Source organism: Calidris pugnax, unplaced genomic scaffold (assembly GCF_001431845.1).
Source record: "Calidris pugnax isolate Ruff unplaced genomic scaffold, ASM143184v1 scaffold30, whole genome shotgun sequence".
Classification (NCBI taxonomy): domain Eukaryota; kingdom Metazoa; phylum Chordata; class Aves; order Charadriiformes; family Scolopacidae; genus Calidris; species Calidris pugnax.
Window position 1 is genome coordinate 1,421,350 of NW_015090776.1, and position 14,974 is coordinate 1,436,323.

At 39.8% G+C, this 14,974-nt stretch overlaps 1 protein-coding gene across 2 annotated transcripts in view; it reads left to right on the plus strand.

The window, feature by feature from the left end:
• Window positions 1-14,974, plus strand: part of RNF2 (ring finger protein 2) — a 34,658-nt gene that overhangs the window by 1,432 nt on the left and 18,252 nt on the right. The gene's annotated exons all lie outside the window — the stretch shown is intronic.

Genomic DNA, 14,974 nt, shown 5'->3' on the forward strand with positions numbered 1-14,974 from the left:
GGCGGCTTCGGCGGTGCTGCAGGGCCGCGGGGAGCTCCGCAAGCCCCGAGCCGGCCCCGGGGGGAGCAGCCTGAGGCCACCAAGCCCTAAGATGCGGGGATATGTGTGTGTATATATATATACATACACACATATGTACAGGCACACTCTGGAAGCTGCAGGGAGAGGTACTGTACACAGCTCTGTAATCACAACCGCATACCGTGACACCAACCTAGAGAGCCAGGCATTGCCAAATGCTTTCCTTGGGAAGGGAGAGCTGATCAACAGAGTCATGAGCTGTTATTGTTGTTTTTATAAATTGCCCCCGCTTAAAATACAGTATCCAGTATGATCTGTTGCTCTGCGTCCCGAGTCTTTTGTTTCCTTTAAAGCCTGTGCACATCACCGTGTTGAACAGAATTTGCAAGGTGTGATGCTGCTAAACTGACACTGGGAATGACCTGACTGCTCTTGTGAAAATGTCGTCGTTTCCAACAGGACATCAGTTGAAGAAAGACACTGTGTTGGGAGCTGTAGATGTGCCTCCTCCCTTTGCTCTCACTGCTTCTGATACGGATTTAGCACCTGTTTCTTGCCAACTTTTATAGTGGTAGCTGGCTCTTCAAAATCATTTATCTTCCTTAGACCCACCCCACTGGCATAGTGTATGTGTGAATCAAACACTCTGAGCAGTATTCTTCTTCTTAGGGTTTTTGTTAAGCTATTTGTTTTTCAGACCCTCTTTTATGGAAAATAATTGGATCAAGTGCCTAATTCCATAGAGATCCAGAGGACAGCTAGTGGAGAAAGATGGTTTCCAGTGTGATAAATCATAATCCGGTCCTGTTTGGAAGTGGTTATAGCTCTGTAATAACTATGCATTGCATGCAGGCTTTTAAGGATTAAAGGAAATTGCTTGCATTTGAAAAAAACATGACTGGTATGCGGGTGAAATTATTTTTGCTTGGGGAAAATTCTTTAATCAAATATGTCATTCATTCAGTGACAAAGATCCGATTTGTCATAGGAGTTCCCTGCAGAGGTACTCTCATTTGTATTCATCTATGTTTTCATTTAAAACTTTTGTAATGAGATAATTTGACATTTTTATACATCATGTCAAGCTCAGAGCTGGCATTCAACTTGTCAGCGAAGACAGAGGCACTCGCTCTGAAAGCAGCGGATATCGATAAGTGGTATATTTTGCATTAGAAAATATACTTGGAAGGATTAGCTTTGTTAGCTGTTTGGACATGGGAGGAATTTTCACTGGACAGATGACAAGGTGAGCTGCAGTGTCAGGTAGCAAGCTTTGTGGCTGGATCTGACTGTTATCACAGAATCACAGAATCTTCTAGGTTGGAAGGGACCTTAAAGATCATCTTGTCCAACCGTCAAGCTAATTTTGACAAAAATAAACACCTACACAACAAACAAAAAGAAAAACAAAAAGCAACACCATCACTAAACCGTATCTCCCAGCACTACATCAACCCATCTTTTGAACACCTCCAGGGATGGTGCCTCAACCACCTCCCTGGGCAGCCCAGTCCAATGTTTGATAACTCTTACGGTGAAAAATTTTTTCCTAATATCCAGCCTGAACCTCCCCTGGCATAACTTGAGGCCATTTCCTCTCATCCTGTCGCCTGTGACTTGGGAGAAGAGACTGACCCCCATCTCTCTACACCCTCCTTTTAGGTAGTTGTAGAGAGAGAGAGTGTTATGGTACATTTCAGTGGTGATAGTTAAATAAGTTTAGAACATCTTTAGACCGTATTGACTCCGGAAATTGTTATTTACAATATTTAATAAATGCCTTACTGTTTTCTGCATTCAGCTTCATAATAATAGTGGGACACAGATTTTGCACTGGAGGAGTTTTTTAACTTCTTCAGTGGCTAAAATTTTGACCTTTGGCTTCAAAGCTTTGAAATGCACCAGCCCTACTGCAGCTGCCAAGAAAAGCACTGCCTGTCCTGTCTCAAGAGTTGAAATAATATGCAAGCGACAGTGAAATAAATTGCATCAGGCTCCCTTTGTCAATGACACTTTGTGTTTTAGGAGTGATACATGGTAATATGTTGAGTACAAAGACTTGGTTGGGCATCTTGGGTGATTAGAGCAGAATTCTGGCATTTTCGGGGCTGTGTTATGAAATAGAAGTATGTTTGGTACCTTCAGGAAAGCCATCGGTCTTATATGTGAAATAGGTAGAATATGTGAATTTCTTCAGCTTCCCTTAAATATTTCTCTTTCCTTTGCGTAATAAAAAGAATGTAATGGGGGTGAGGGGAGGGCACTGGGAAATGGAAACCTGAAAAATTAGACTAAATACAACTGTTCGGTTGTATTTTTCTTAAAAGGAGCACTGGATCTACTCTTACTGTAGCACCATTTCAAATAACATGCATGAAAGAAGCATTAAATGAATTCTTTCCATTTTTTAATTTTTCTATTATTTTTTTTGCTTAAATACCCATTACCTGTTTTTTACTGAGTAGATCACCAGTTTAATAATTTACCTGCTTTTTACTGAGTAGATCACCAGTTTAATAATGTTGCAAACAGAGAGGAAAGAAATTGGAAAAGGGATGTTGTTGAGCCTAAGCTTCGTTCTGCTTGTTGAAAATAGCTGGCCTTTGAAGCTGACCTTAAATTATTAATTTTCTGAGAAATGACCAGTGATCAGTATTATGGACCTGTTTAGACTTGTTGCAGTGGAGAAATATTTTAGGAATTATCCCTATCTGCCTTCCCCCCACTTCTGGATCATGGAGCTCTCTTGTGAACAGCTGGGAGTTAGCAGTAGCATGCTGCTAGGTAATTAAAACCCTAGTCCATTCTTTACTCTTCACCACTCAGGGATAACATTAAACTATTTTGGATGATTATCGGCTTGAAACCATGTAAGTATTGCTCTTGCAGGACAGTTTACAAAATACACAGTTTTGTCTGAGAGAGACTCCTTAAAACACAAGTTGTTGTTAGCTTTCCCCCAGCTTTAGATGAAAGCTGTCTGGTTGCCAAATTAACAACTTTGTTTCTATGTATTTATTGTAGCTATTAAGTCAATCATACAGAAGATGACTCGAGTCTTTCTTTTTGTCTCGCAAGTGTTGTGGGGGAGTTTATTTTCTGTTTATTAATAACCAAGCCGTCTTTTGGTCTCATTAATAAATTTAGTGGTTGTAATAAATTTATTGGTTGTAGCTAGCTTCGCTATGATAAGCGGGTAAGAAATTTTTGGGGGTATCTAACATAGTTCTGGAGAAACTGAAACCCAAGTATATGTCTTGATCTGATATTCTCAGAATTTCTCCCACAGGATAAACTCATTAGAATACTACTGCTTAATGCCATTTTTATTAATAAATGTGATGGATAGTAGTTATGCTCTACGCCGAAGAGAAGAATAACAAAGTGGCTCACTCGATGCGATCACGGTCTCCTAAGTGATTTCTACCAGCACAGTCAAGGAGTTCAAGAAAACAGAAGACTAGTTTTCTAGAGACCTAATCTTTGCTGCTGAATTAGTAACAGCACTTGTGGAGGTAGGAAAGATCATTTGAATCAGAGAGCAAGTATGTTTGTAGGTTTTCTGTTAAAATGTCAGGCAAACTAAAAGGCTAACAACAAGGGTAGTGAAATGATCAAACTTAACCTTATTGATTGAAGTGGTCAGTTCTCACTTTTTGCAGCTATTATTTCAGGGAGACAGCAAGAAACTGGTTAGCCTCAAAAAATGTGCCAGCAGTGCTGTGAGGGTAAGAAAGTGCTGTAAAAACAAAGCACCGATTCTTAAACATAATTCTGTGGCAAGGGGGTACACTCCACAATAGCAGGGGACGTGGTGTTTTAATACAGTTACATCCATGTAAATATGGTCTTTCACTACAGACTGTGAGGTCCAGTGCACCCTAAACATTCTACTAGACAATGAATTTAAAGAAGGGACCAAAAACAGTAAGTCTGATTAAAAATACCCTGAGGCAATGTGTATCATTCTCAGGCTGTTTGTGTGTGTTCAATTGCTGTGACAGATGCAACTTCTCTGCAGTTTGAATTGTTAATTTGGTTTGTTCCCAAAAGTTTTCAGTCCCTTATCCCTCCTACTCTGATCTGGTACAGCACTGAAATGAATTTTAGGAAGGCATTTTTGCTTCTCTCCTTCGCGCTTGGTAATTCTGAAGTCTAAGATGGATTCAACTCTAAGACCTTAAGAACTTCATTAAAAACTACAGTAGCATGCTTCATAATATGAGAAACTTTGCATAAAATTTAACATAGAGAAAATGGCAATTCTTCTCACTCCCCACAGAGCTCTGCCTAGTGTAGGTACTTCACAGGGCTAAATTATGGCTTGGTAATGGCTGTTTTCCTTTTTATATGAATTGTTGGCAAAGGTCTTTGGCAAATGTTAGGTCAAGTGCTTGTCTGATTTATTGGCCCACATGAGGAGTGAAAAGGTGCTGTTCCTGTAAGAGTTTTGTTTTCACTCCTGGCAGAAAGTGTTACTGTTGTGGTATCATTTTTTAGTACTCACTTTGGACAAAATATAGATAGTGTGAAAAGGTAAGTACCAGAATTTTTTACCTTTAATGATTACAATAATTTTACTACCTGTTGCATTAGAACAGTGAGCAGTGTTTGCTTTTTTGGTTTTTTGGGGTTTTATTAATCCCTCCAAGAGGAAAAAGATCTAAGCTTTTCAGTTTAGAAATAGCCTGGGTTTGGAATGCCATGAGTTTACACATTTACAGGTGTGACAGCTAGAGGAAGATAGGTGAATTCTGTACTACCTGGAGGTACTACCTCTAGAGAGAACTCTGCAAATTTTATAGTTTTGTGTTTTTCAGATTTTGTAGCTCAGGAGGTGTTTGGGAGGGTATGATATGGAACTGTAGATAAGAAGATGAACACTAAGGACCGAGGTTATTGACTTCAGTGAAAAGGCTGCTGATGCCCCAGCAGACAAAATAGAACTCATTAGGATAAACTTGAATTTGAGCATCAGCTACGTAGGAGCAATGTACATGGACATATAGTGGTTATACGCTATTATACTTTCCTGCTATAAGTATACAGAAAAGCACCAACATAAAAATCACATGCTTCTGTCATGTCTAAAAGTACATGTCTGTTCTTAACCCTGTGATAAAACAGCCTTGAGTTTGATGAAAAGTTTGATACTTTTTTTTTTTTTTCCCCCATGATGCTCTTGCCATCCAAAAGGGGAGGATTATTTCTCTTCGGTCACTTCTGTTAGCGTTAGATTCGTTGAATTCTTCCGTAGGTGTACATGTGTATAGCAGATGGTTTGCATGAGGTTCTTCCATAGATGTACGTGGGTATGGCAGGTGGTTTGCATGAGGTCGTAGCACAAATGTTTCTAAAGGCCAGGATGAGGAGCTTCATGGCCAGATTGGAAATGCTGCTGCACTCCATGGATCAGTTCATTTCAGGTCCAATAAATAGTGAATGGCAATTGACTGGAAGAACTCACATCTTAAGGCACCAGGCAAAACCACTCCCTTCCTTAGGAGAATGAGTACCGTGAAGAAGCTGTAAAAGACCATGTGCTAGCAAGCTGATGTGTTTCAGAAATGCTGGTATTACTTTTTTTTCCTCCTCTGTCAGATGTTGTCTGTCCAGTAGCCTAATGGAGGTTTTATAATTACAGCATCAGGTGGTGTTACTTGGGTTTCAGGCAGGTTGTGGGAAAATGGAGGCTTGGGACTAGTTATCAGGAAATCAAAAAACTCAAAAGTAGTGTGATTGAGAGGGACAATCACGTTGGGAAAACGTCTGTAGTGTTACCAACCTTCGAGGCTGTTAAACTGTGCCACTGCCTCGGATTTCTCTGCATTCCTCAGTTTTATTGGCTGCTTTGGGACATTTTTGAGTCTGTGGTCTTGAATTAATTACACAACCTTTTTTTTTTTTTTTTTTTTTTATCCCTCCTGACTGCTAGTGCTCTAGAGCAGAAATGAGGTTGTCTCTCTTTGCTGACTGCTCTTCATAGACCGACAAACTTTGAATTTATCAGTTGGACCATCTGAAAATGCAGAGCTTTATAACACTTGCTTTGGGAATAAACACAGCTTCCCTAATTTTTAGGTACTTCCAGTGTTGAGTACCTTAAAGTAGCTTCTCATGTAGTCGAGTCTCTTCTAGATGAAAAGCTTTGTTATTGAAAGCAGTGGGATAAGGGGAAAAAGTGTGAATCTTTCTAGTGTGACCTTTACAATGGATTTCAATGAGCTTCACGTTTTGAGAAATCTAAACTCAATTTTAAGTGGCAAATGAGAGAATCTGACAAACTGTCTTAAACATTATGTGCTTCCAAGCAGCCTCTAGAAATGCATACTTTATAACTTCTCCTAATATGCATTCTGGTAACACCAAACTACAAAGAAAAGGAGATGATGTTATTTTTTTCATACAGAACAGGCTGGATTTATATTTTAAATGTAGAACTTGGCACAACCTTGAGTGAGATGTTATTTTTTTCATACAGAACAGGCTGGATTTATATTTTAAATGTAGAACTTGGCACAACGTTGAGTGTGGGGAATATCTACCACTCATATATGTACAAATAATTATTGTATTGGTAACTTCTTCATTGTGCCAGTCGATCATTTATCTAATGTCCACTGGGAGTGGATGTACCCCTCTGGAAGTAAAACTTGCGTCTCATTTTAATATTAGTTTTCTGCTTTTATTATAGTTAATTTGTTTTCTCAGCCATGGTGGGGCTATATTGATATAATCGATCAAAACATATGAAGGGTAATCTCTTTATTTACAGAAATAAATAAAGTAGGAGAATAAGATGGCAAGCAACCAGATGCCAACGTTGTTAAAATGGGATTGCTAGGGTGGCTCTCACATTGTGTCTATTTCTCAGTGTGCATCTCAAGTGTAACTGAAATTGGAATGACTTAAGTAGTGGAAGGGTAGACCTGCTCTAAGTTGTTTCATCACATAAACATTGACCGTAATGTGCAGCGCAGTCAGATTGCTTACATTAATAAACATTATTATTTATGAGAATATATGGCCTCAGGATAGTCCCAGCTATTCTTCATTTTCATACTTTTTTTATTCAGATTTAGTTTCTGTTTACTTTGTTTAGCTCAAATAAAGGTTTCCAGGCTTGCTCTTCAAGAATGAAATACAGAACCCCTTAAAAACAAATTTGGGAAGAAAGTGTGGCCAAGGAGAGAGGATACTTGACTACATGAGTGCCTTGTGGCTTTCCTAAAGTAAATTATTCAGTTGTCTGGAGAAGAGTGTAAGGGCAGCGGTTGAAAATCCAGTGGGGGTAGATGGGGGTTGCTCTCTGGGCTGAGATGATCTTTGCTCCTGCAGTAGGTTTGGAGAGAGGTGGAAGAGTGGAGGCTTCCTACATTGTTCTGGAGGCTTTGTGTGATTGCAGGGGCACGTAGGGGACACAGTGCCCTTCCTTGTGGCCTTCAGGAAGGTATTAGGGGAGGACTGTGCTGGCATGGGGGAGGAGTGGGGTTTGGCATGGAGATGGTAGGTAGGGTTGTAATGATACAGATGGTTTTAATCACACAGTAGCAAAGCCCAGTTCAGGATCCAAGGATGATGCCCTAACAAGAATTGGATTCCTTTCTTATTTCCCAGCAGCACCATTGCCTGTGGAGTTACTGGTGTGCTGGCTCTCTCTCTTTCATGGAGCAGACAACAACCAGCAGTAGCTATGTCTCTTCTCCCTCGGTTTTTCTTAATTGATTGTTTCTACCCCACAAAGAGAGTGCAAGGACGTGTTTGTTTGCAAGCTGACGTATCTTAAGGGTGGAAAGCATGGTGTAAATAGTCATTATTTGTTATCAGATTTGACTTCTGGAGCATGTAATTGCTATTTGAAGTTTCAGTTTCGTAGTTTGTATTAATTTGGCATCTTTGATGGTCTTTTAATTGGCTTTGATTGTGCTTTGCAGATGATAGACTGCTAGTTAATATGTACAAAAGTATTAAATGCTGGCTTTGTGTGTTGTTAACCACTTTCAAATATAGTAGGCATTTAAAAAGGGTTCACTTACGTTACCAGAGAGTATTAACTGATAATGTGTTTGGTGGTAATTTTTAAATTAACTCATGAATGTACTTTCAGGCTTCTGTGGCAGTAGCTGAAACTATGCACTTGATAACATTCATTTTGTAATCTATATCTGCTCCTCATGAATTTGCAGATTGACTACTAATCTATCATCATTTACAGCTCTATCCTAACAGCTACAAATGTTAAATTTGGGTGGATACTTCAGCTCTCAAGAGACGTGCTTTTCAGTAGATGGTAAAAACCCAGGCGTTTTTTACTTGCTGTTGGCCATTTTAAATATACCCACAGGAGAGAGAAACTATATTCTCAGAAAACATTTGTATGGTGGTTTGGGGCTTACTTGTTAATTTTTCCCTTTACACAGAAATACCTAGCTGCGAATTTTACTGCCGATTCCACAAGTTCCCAGAAGATATTTGAGGAAAGTATTCTTTTTATTAAATATGTGGTTATATCCTGTGTTTACAGAGGAAACTCCCATCTTAAGCAGATTTGCTGGATGTTTTCTATAATGTACTAGGCGTCTGAAGGCCCAATTCACTCCTTGCTGCTTTCACACAGTTCAAACAGATGGATTCTACTTTATGCAAAGCTAGTGGTCACTGTAGCCCAAAAAAGCCTTCTGATGTTTCTTTTGTGGGTAAGGAGGATATAATATAATCACACTCAGTCACATAGTTTGTAAGAGGTGTGTGTATGCAAGCGTGGAGTAGGAGAAGGTCCTGTTCTGGCTGATTAGTCTTAGTTGCTGTTGGCTTTTCTTGGCTGTGTCACTTTTCATACAGCAAAACTAAGTGTAAATGTCTCCGATAGTGAGACAACCCCATAATTTGATTAATTTGGGTTGGAAAAGACCTCCAGAGATCATCTAATACAACCTCCTGGTAAAAGCAGGGCCAATTAGATCAGGTTGTTCATGACCATGTCCAGGCAGGTTTCACTGCCTCTGGGGGTGGAGATCCCACAGCCTTTCTAAAGTGACCTTTTCTCAGTGATCCTTTTGCTGTGGCTTCAGGCTTTCAGTGTAGCATTAGTTTCCCCTGTGAATTTTATTGCTTGGCACTTACCAGTTTATTCTCTCTGTACATATACCTTTAGTTGTGGCAAATACTTTCTCATTTTGTTTGTGGTAGCTTATGTAATTGTTGCTTTATGTTTGACTCATGGTAGAAGTCCAGAGCACGAGCTCCTGAAGATTTTAAGTGGGGTTTTAATGACTGTAAGAGATTATGATGGATATTAAATAGTATTTTATCTCTTAGATGTCTGCAAGACTGACTACTTGAACCTTGCATTTTGGAGGCGAGCTGCACTACAGAGGCGCCGTGTTTTTGATTGCAACTCTGAATACGAGTTGATGAGCTTGAATTTGTTGTTAGCATAGATCAGGACTGAATTTGGCAAGAGAAGGTGACTGCACACATAACCAATATCATATTGAATTCAAATTGCAAATACAAGAAAGTGAAAAATTCTCCCAGGAAGAGACATTGTGACATTGAACTTGATAGTGGGAGGACAAGGACTGGTAGCTGAATGAACTAAAACCATGTTAATAAAGACATTCCTCTCTCAAGCTTACCCCCTTTTGAGATCACTATCTAATTATAGTGAATGCAGTATAAATGTAGCGAGAGACAATTTGAAGAGTGGTGACAATATGAGTAAAGAAGCAGAAGAGGAAGGAGGGGCACAGAAAAACGCAGTGACACACTTGTTCAGGATCATCAAGCAGTTAATTTCAGAGCTGGGAATGAAATGACCTCCGGGCCAGAACCTGATTCAGCTGTCTCCCAGGGATTTTGAAATCTGGAGAGGAAAAAAAACTTCAGAAAAAAGTGAATCTAGTACTAAAAGTACTAGATTGTGATCTAGTACTGATTGTCCTAGATTACAATTGGAGGTAAAGGAATCTGAGCTGCCAGTGAAATGCAGTGAAAATGAATTTCTTCAAATAGTGTCTTTCCAGATTTTTTTTTTCAAATCAAGCTCCTAGCCAGAAAGTAAAAGCAAAACCCCTTAAATTTCAGAATACTTTAGGTGAATACAGTGAAATGAATGATTGAATTGAATACTTGCAATTTGTCCCTAATACTAGTTACAGTATCAGGGAGAGTAAAACCTAAAACTCTAATCCTGTTAAGCTTCCAAAGTAACTGCACTATGATACCTGTTGGGTTTTTTTTTAAAAGAAAAATCCTTCAGAAAAAAAGAATTGAATGGTTGAAGGTGCTGTTGAACTTGGCATACCAAATGGAGGTCTAACGCTCTGACTGTTTTAAATCTAAATACTTTACTTTTTAAAGAGCCTGATGCTTCCACCCTCCCCACCCCAAAAAAGTGTTTTCCATGGAAGTATCAGAGATCAGTACGCTGTTTTGAATTAAATAGCAGCTGGTATAATACCTGTTGGGTTTTTTTTTAAAAGAAAAATCCTTCAGAAAAAAAGAATTGAATGGTTGAAGGTGCTGTTGAACTTGGCATACCAAATGGAGGTCTAACGCTCTTACTGTTTTAAATCTAAATACTTCACTTTTTAAAGAGCCTGATGCTTCCACCCTCCCCACCCCAAAAAAGTGTTTTCCATGGAAGTATCAGAGATCAGTACGCTGTTTTGAATTAAATAGCAGCTGGTATGGGTATGGCCACATGTGAGCTAGGTTTGTGGGTTATCTCTTCCAGCTGCTTGGTACCTTTCCACCTTCCTCTGATCTCAAGGTGTGCTGACACGAGCACGTGTGCAGTTCTGACACGAGCACGTGTGCGGTTGCTCTTTAGCCTTTGCCTGGGCTGAAGCAGTCACTGTGAAGCTTTGGAGAACAACTCAGTTTGTGAGGGGTCTCTGATGGTATCCGGTCGAAAGTCCCCCTCTCCCTGGTTGAAGCAGGACCACCATTAAGGTTAGTTCAAAGCTAGACCTAAGGAATCGTTAAATTTTCACAAATGACAAATTTTTAGAAATAAGGCTAATCTAAGGGTGGTAAACCTTTGCAAAGGTAAAGTAGGGAAGAGCAGGAGCCGTGACACGCTGCTGCTGAGCTCCTCCTTTGGCAGCCTTGGAGCCAGAAGAGCCTGTCTGCCCACAGCTCTGAGCACTCCGAAGTGTACCTTTTGCCAGTTGGATTTTATTTTTCCTGGACAGTTTCAGGAATGGGATACCTGAATGCCTGACCTACCGTGACTCATGACTGTATTTTACCAAATATTTAAGTGTATATTGGTATAAGAGCTCGGAAAGTGACAGGTGGGGATGTTTCTCTGCTGGAGTTTTTTCTAAGCGTGTTGGAAGGAGACTCTGGCATCAATTCCCCCGTCAGTAAGAAGACAGGAGATCAGGTCTTTTTCTGATAGAGTCTTTCATACTGTTATTTTTCCTCTAACAGTCTGCCTGTTTTCCAGAGCTCTGGAACAAGACTTACTTGTTACGTTTTTAAACCCCAGCCATTTGTCTTCAAATTTGCTTTGAAAAATAGTCTACAGATGGATGAGCAAAAAGAGCAAGATTGCATAAGCCCTGTTTTCCAAGGAAATCAGGCTTAAATAGCAAGTCTTTCAAACGAAGTGACGCGGTGCATTTTACTGAAGTCGGCAGGCTCAGCTCCTAGCTCTAGTTAGGGAGCTGTTCAACTTGGGGGTAAAGTCTGGTTATATAAAAATCAATGAAAACTTTCTGAAACACCTGAAGAACAGCAGAGGTGGGTTTTGTTTTGTTTTTAGTGTTCTGGCAATGTGGAGGACTGAGAAAACATCCTGAGTACAAAGAAATCAAAATTTACACGTTACGATAATCTCTAGCAATCTTCTCATTTCACCTTCCAGTTTTCTTCTATAAAAGACATGAAGCAACAAGGCAAGTTTTATGACTACATACTAAATGTTAGCTTGTTTCCCTTTTTTCAGAGGCTGTTTGGAGCTGGGGAGTGACAAGGAATAAAACATGAGGAGATTCATGGCATTTCTGCTTCTCAGATTTGTAACGTGTTCTTTTGGTTATATCAGTCAGCTCTTGCTTTGATAATGACAGATGTGCATACTCTGTAATTACAAAGTTTGTGCTTAAGAGTTCTACGCTGTTTGAAGAGTGAGTCAGTGAGAAGGATTGCAGGTGTCCTTATAATATTGGTTAGGGTTTGGGTTTTTTTTAACATTTTTGATGACTGATGAGAGTGGCCCTCTGGCTATGGCGTAAATCACAACAACTAGTACCCTGCCTACAGGAATGGGGCTTCTCCCATTTATATCGTCCTCTTGTTGCATGACAGGTCGCTTTCCTCTTATATCCAGAGGGTATAGATAAGTCACAAAGGTAAAAACTGATAAAAAGTGTAAAGTCGTGATTACTGCAAAGTGTTTTTGAAAACTTAATGGTGAAAAAAGGCATCACAGGGGGTATCTGACTTCACGTTGTTCCCAATGCCAAAACCTGAGACCTGTGAAATAGAGATCTTGTCTTCTTCCTTTATAAAGGGGGAAAGATCTAAAATGTTGAATAGTTGAAAATGTAAGTAGATGTTATTGTGATGAAATCTGCTTCATATTTTGAGTTGGAAAAATTGTTATGTAAGACTTAAAAAAAAAAAAAAGCCAAAGGAGACGCAGAGGAATAGTGAACTACGTCAGCAAAGATCTGATTTAAGAATGTGAGTGGAATAAACCTCAAGACTGAAGGTAACAGAGGAATAGTGAACTACATCGGCAAAGATCTGATTTAAGTGAGTGGAATAAACCTCAAGACTGAAGGTAAATGTGAGGTTTTATATTTATTCTCTTATCTTCTCTCCCCTTGCCAGTAGTAGTTAATCAAAAGTCTGTTGTTGCTTCTGTCTAGAAACTTTCCACTTTATATTTTTAACTCTGAACAAACTGTCAACAACAGAAAAAAACCAAATCTTTCTTTTGCTCATGAAAGATTTTTCCTGATTTTGTAGCTTTAGAAGGGATCGAAAAAAAAAATAATCTTTCTTTTGCTCATGGAAGACTTTTCCTGATTTTGTAGCTTTAGAAGGGATCAGCTAGTCTGGCCTGCACCATTCAGGATTTCTTTTAGCAGATGCCTGCTTCAAATCTAGTAGCAGTGGACTGTCCTAAAAGGAAAGGGAACCAAGGAGTCATTGCTGTGTTACTGCTGCAGGCTGTGCGTGTCTTGGCACTGTGAGAATAGCTAGAAAAAGCCCTTCTCTCAGATTCACCTCCGTGCTAGGCAAGGAGAGCTGGAGATGGTCTGGCCACAGCAATGCAGCTCCTCCATCAGCACAAGAACAAGAGGGTGGTGGAGCCCAGTCCAGTCCTGTCTTGCTCATGGGTTTTTTGTTTTTTTTTTTTCTACTGGAGACCAACAGATTAAATGACACCTGAAAATGAACCAAGCAGTGCTGTTGGGGACGTGCTTTGAAAATGACTGCGCCTAAAGAGTACTTGCTTACTTGCAACAGATGTCAGCATAGTTGTCTGTTTGCTGTTAAACCTGAGGGCAAGGAGCCAGTGCCATCTCCTCCTGCTTGCTTGGGAAGCTTGACTTGAGAGTCCCAAGCGAATGGAGATCATTGAGAAGAACGTGTAAAGAGATGGTTTACTGGTTATGATTTTGAGACTGCTAGTTGATACTCAGTGGCTATCACATGGTCAGTTCAATTTTGGGTGACACTGCCTCTCCTGATTGTGGAGTTTGATCTTTGATACTGGTGCCAACTGTTGATGTTGCTGGATTAGACTTCAGCAGTGTGAAGAAACACAATCCAATCTGATGTCCAATAATGTTATAAGAAAGAGAAGTCAAGCCTCATTCACATGTATTTTTATAGATCTGGAAATTGTAGGGGAACAGGGAGAAAGCTAAAGAGGTTTATTTAGTGATCATCATGCAGATTAAAAACTCCATGTAGTGTAATGTGGTTTTTTTTTGTTGTTGCTGTTGATTATTTTTTTGGGGGTGGGGGGAGAGGGGAGCTCGGCCTGTTTGAATTGACCATGTTTTCACTGTTCCTCAAATTCCAACTTTGTACATTCTATAGACAGAAGAGGTGTTTGCTAGTGATAAAGCGGACTATGTGGATCTCTCTAGCTTTCGGCTAGCTTTAAGGCCAGCGTTTGTCCTCTTAAAATTTGAAAGTGCTGTCACAGAATCACAGAATCTTCTAGGTTGGAAGGGACCTTCAAGATCATCTTGTCCAACCGTCAACCTAACTGACAAAAATAGACACCCACACAACAGTCATTGAGAAGAACATGTAAAGAGACGGTTTACTGGTTATGATTTTGAGACTGCTAGTTGATACTCAGTGGCTATCACATGGTCAGTTCAATTTTGGGTGACACTGCCTCTCCTGATTGTGGAGTTTGATCTTTGATACTGGTGCCAACTGTTGATGTTGCTGGATTAGACTTCAGCAGTGTGAAGAAACACAATCCAATCTGATGTCCAATAATGTTATAAGAAAGAGAAGTCAAGCCTCATTCACATGTATTTTTATAGATCTGGAAATTGTAGGGGAACAGGGAGAAAGCTAAAGAGGTTTATTTAGTGATCATCATGCAGATTAAAAACTCCATGTAGTGTAATGTGGTTTTTTTTTGTTGTTGCTGTTGATTATTTTTTTGGGGGTGGGGGGAGAGGGGAGCTCGGCCTGTTTGAATTGACCATGTTTTCACTGTTCCTCAAATTCCAACTTTGTACATTCTATAGACAGAAGAGGTGTTTGCTAGTGATAAAGCGGACTATGTGGATCTCTCTAGCTTTCGGCTAGCTTTAAGGCCAGCGTTTGTCCTCTTAAAATTTGAAAGTGCTGTCACAGAATCACAGAATCTTCTAGGTTGGAAGGGACCTTCAAGATCATCTTGTCCAACCGTCAACCTAACTGACAAAAATAGACACCCACACAACAAACAAGGAACATCATC